Genomic DNA, 4,699 nt, shown 5'->3' on the forward strand with positions numbered 1-4,699 from the left:
CTATGTAATTCCTTATTGGGTTCTTTGCATATATAAGAATATTGTGATGATTTACATGATTTGAGTTCTTGAATTATCGTTCATGTCTACATTCACATGAACCCTAGTTGAGAATGTTGCATTATTTAATATTATGCATTATTTTGAGTATAAAGATTAATATATTTCATCTTTTAATTGAGAAATAACTTGAGCATGAGATTGAGTTTTGAGAAGTCTTATAAAAACTATTTTGAGCATAAACATTATTGAGTCTAAATGAGTCGAGTAATAATGCATTTAAAATATCTATTTTGAGATTGAGTTGAGAAATCAAGCTATGCTTTTAAATACATATATTGGGTTGAGAATATAACTATTTTAAAGTGAAGTAATGAGTTGAGAAAAGTTGAGTAACACTGAGTAAAGTCCTATGAGACTAATGAGATATTATTTTGAGTACTTATACTCGCTTGAGTTCATAAGCATAATAACATATATTTCGGGAGTAGTATTGAGTATCAATTTGGGTAATGGTCTAATTAACTCTAACTCCATAAACTTTGTAGCCAGCGTAGGATGAGATCACACCGAAAGTTAGGCGACTCCTCATTGCCTCTGAGAAGGCTCATAAGATGAATCCATAAGTTAAAGTTTGTCTTATACCCTGGCAAGGTATGTGATGGCTCTGGCAATATGGGAAAGACGTTGTATCATTAGAAAACTCATAGTGGTCGTTGTCGGTTAGAGAAATCTCCAAGAGTAAAATATTATTTTTATATAAAGATTGTATTTACTTAATTACATTTTGTAAAACACTATCTTATTCATATATTGCATGCTTTATTGAGTTGAGATTTTATCTTATTTATATATTGCATGCTATTTTACATAGCGTACATTCCATGTATTATCGTCATTTGACGCTGCATCTTTTTATGATGCAGACACAGGTGCTCGAGATCATCAACATGTGTATCATTGAGGATCATCTTTCGTTAGATTTTTGGTGAGATCTCCTTGTCTTCACAGGAGCTCCTTTGCAGCCATTTCCTTATTATTATTTTGAGCTAGCCATGGATGTATCCCGATACCCATTCAAAGTTAGTTAGAGGCTTCTTATACTGAGTAGATGTTTACTTTCAGTTTTCAGAGATTATGTATTAAACATTTAATTATTTCTATCCAGATTATTTTCAGGCATATTATGAGATTTCTTTAAGTATTTAAGTTGTTCACTGCTTTTAAATAGTCTTTATCATGTTAAAGTCTTCCACTTAGTAGGCCAAAGGTTTGCTTGGGAACCCGAATGGTTTTTGAGTGTTGGCCATGCCTAGGGTGTAGACTCGGGGCGTGGAAAATTTGGTATTAGAGAACAGGATTCATGTGTCTTAGGGAGTCTATGAAGTCATGTCAATAGGATCATATTTATGGTTATGAGTGCCCCACATCTATAAATGAGGGACTATGGACATTTAAGAAAAACTTTTCCTTCTTTCATACTCCAGTTCATGCGATATAGCTTAACTCTATAAAAGCTTCTTCTAAATTCGTACATTCACGTATTACAGATCATGCCTCCAAGAAGAGCAGTCAAAACCCAATGCAAATTAGGAATAGAGGACGTCCCGCCAGATAGGATGGAAACTAGTAGAGCCTCTAGTTTTTAGGGACCAAGGTGTCCCGCTATGCTTGTTGAGCAACCACTAAAGGCTGAAGTCTCTTGACGTATCATAAACATGCATAAGGTATACTTAAGCGGAAACAACATAAGAAAATCTCAAGAACTTGAATCATAAGAGTATAACATCTAACAACATAAACTTGTATATTTGTGTCCAACAAGCCTCTACTAGACAAAATAGACGGGGGCTAAGGCATTTCCCTAGCTCATCCTTAGCGTAAAATAAAAAGTCTTCAAGAAAAGGAAAGAACTCGTAAATTCTCCCTCGAATAGACGAGGACTCACCATTCAATGGAGTATTGCAACTCAACTAGCCACGTAGAGAATTGATGTGATTATCGACCCTTACACTATGATATAATATAGAATAAACTATGCGCTAGTACATTTGAATATACTAAGTATGCGGGGATGCTATGCAATATAAAATATGAAGTGCAATGATCAACGCGTACATGCTAGATGAGGTGATAAGTAAGGTCATGAGAGAACCATTGTTAATCGAAGAATTTGAAAGACATATATATATGAGATCATAAGGAGTGCGTAAAGAGAATATACATATGTCGAATAGAACCATAACAGAAAATAAACCCATGCAAGCTATAACATAGAATCCCGATGTCTCCCCATACAATAGAAGAAAGGGGAATCTACTTGCCAAGGTAGACTCTACCCCGCTAGGCCAGTCATGAGCATGTGCTATATATGGATCCACCAGCTTGTCCATAAAGGAAAATCTTACGGTGGCATGTAGTTATGAGACTGGAGACATTATATAAGGACCTTTTTGGTTGAGCCCCCACCTCAAGCCTCATTTGGTGCTAAGTCAAATCCCACGGAATTTATAACATAGTAATCATACTTAACATATATTCATAAACTTGTTCATAGGTTTCAAAACTCACAGAGTAGCTTATTTTTATGTCATAATTGCAATGTGAATAAAAGTATTTCAACATCACAAATCATATTTGCACGATACATAACATTAGGTTCCTAGGTCACCAATTAAGGATCCTACGTCACCTCTTTCAATAAATTGCATGAAATTCATATCTTGAACGTACTTGAAATCTATTATCATAGCTTATACTTGAAATTAGAGTAAAAACTTGAATACATAAATAGTTTGCTTAAAAATTATGAAATTTGATTGAAAACCTGCATGATCATATTCTTTATATCAATCCATACATAATTTGTGAAGAAAATATCAATTGAATGCATAATTTAATCAATGATCATATCATATACCTTGAGTGAGAAGACCCGATGCATCATTATTGAAGTTAGTGTTTTTGAATTGAAAATTATAATGATAGTTTGAGAAGAAACTTGGACTCCCTGGGTAAAAGGGCCTATGGATGAATTCCCACATAGCTTAATGAATTTTGACCTAGAGGTTGAAAATAAAAGACTTGATCTCGAAGAAACCCTAGCAAATTTCTTGGTGATGAAGAGCCCTTTTTGAGGAACCTTGGGAGAGGGTTTTGTGAGTTTGAGAGTTAATAAGAGAATGAGAGGTTTAGTAATACTTAGGGTAGTTAATAGTGAGGACCTAGTCCAAAAAACATCCGTATACATTATGAAGTACAGGGAAAAGACCAAACTACCCCTCATTAAACCTGGCCAAAAAGACTCTATGAATCACTCTTTACGAGTCCTAAATGGTTTGAAGAGTCGTAGAAATGACTCGCCCTACAGAGTCTGAAAATTTCTTAAAACACGAGTCTCTGATCTTCTTCTATGACTCAACTTTACGACTCTTGAAAAGCTCTACGACTCATCCTGTTGAGTCGTAGAAGAGGTAATAAGGCTTGTTATGTGCAGAACTCATGCTTTGCAACTACGACTCATTTCTATGAGTCATCGTTACTTCTATGAGTTGAGTTATGGCTCGTGGACTCACTTCTTGACTTAGCCAATTTCCAACCTCAGCCTCCACTTTACAAATCCCTCCTATGACTCATAGTAGTCTCTACGAATCATAGTTTGAGTGGTAAACTCTAAACCACTCTATTTTCCCAAGTTTTTCCTTTGTTTTGACTTTTCAATTTTTGAGATCTTATAATATCTCCCCCTTAGGAACATTCGTCCTCGAATGAGATTCAACTAGCATAGAATGGATACAAAAAGAGGACTAGCAACCCAACATGAATGCAATGACACATAGAAATGCATAAACCATGATATTTTCAACTTAACATAAATCATGACTTTAAGATCAACTTCATAAACATGCATGCATAGGAAAAACTGAAACATTGGTATTTAAATGGTATATGAATATCACTTCATCATGTCCGCTTCCACTTCCTATGTGCCGCTCTCTATTTGTTGATTCCTCCATAATACCTTAATGGACACAACCTCTTTGTTTCTTAACCTCTTCACTTGACGATCTAAAATTTCCAAAGGAACCTCTTCCTAAGTCAAGTTTTCTTCAACATTCACATTTTCCAATGGCACAATAGAACTTGGATCACCCATGAACTTCCTCAACATTGATACGTGGAACACCGGACGAACGCCAACTCTAACTCATATTCCACCTTACCAATACGCTTCAATATTTTATATATATCTAGGACTTAATTTCCCTTTCCTACCAAAATGCATTTACTCTTCATTGGAAAAACCTTCAAATTAACCCAATCATCCACATCAAATTGAAGGTCTTTGGTGACTTTGATCCATTTTTAATCTTCCTCTTATGAGTCTTAATTTCTCTATTGCATATAATACCAAATCTGGACCAATCATTGACATCTCACCCACTTCAAACCATTCCACTAGGGACCTTTATCTTCTTCCATACACATCTTCAAAAGGAGCCTTTTGGATGCTACAATGATATATATTATTGTAGGCAAACTTAATCAATGGAAAATTCTCATTCTAACTTTCCTTAAAATCAATGACACATGCCCTTAACATATCCTCATAAGTTTAAATCATTGTTTCGGCATGTCCATTGGTTTGAAGGTGAAAATTGGTACTTAACTTGACATTTGTACCAAGACTCTTTTAGAA

Source organism: Solanum dulcamara, chromosome 9 (genome assembly GCF_947179165.1).
Source record: "Solanum dulcamara chromosome 9, daSolDulc1.2, whole genome shotgun sequence".
Classification (NCBI taxonomy): domain Eukaryota; kingdom Viridiplantae; phylum Streptophyta; class Magnoliopsida; order Solanales; family Solanaceae; genus Solanum; species Solanum dulcamara.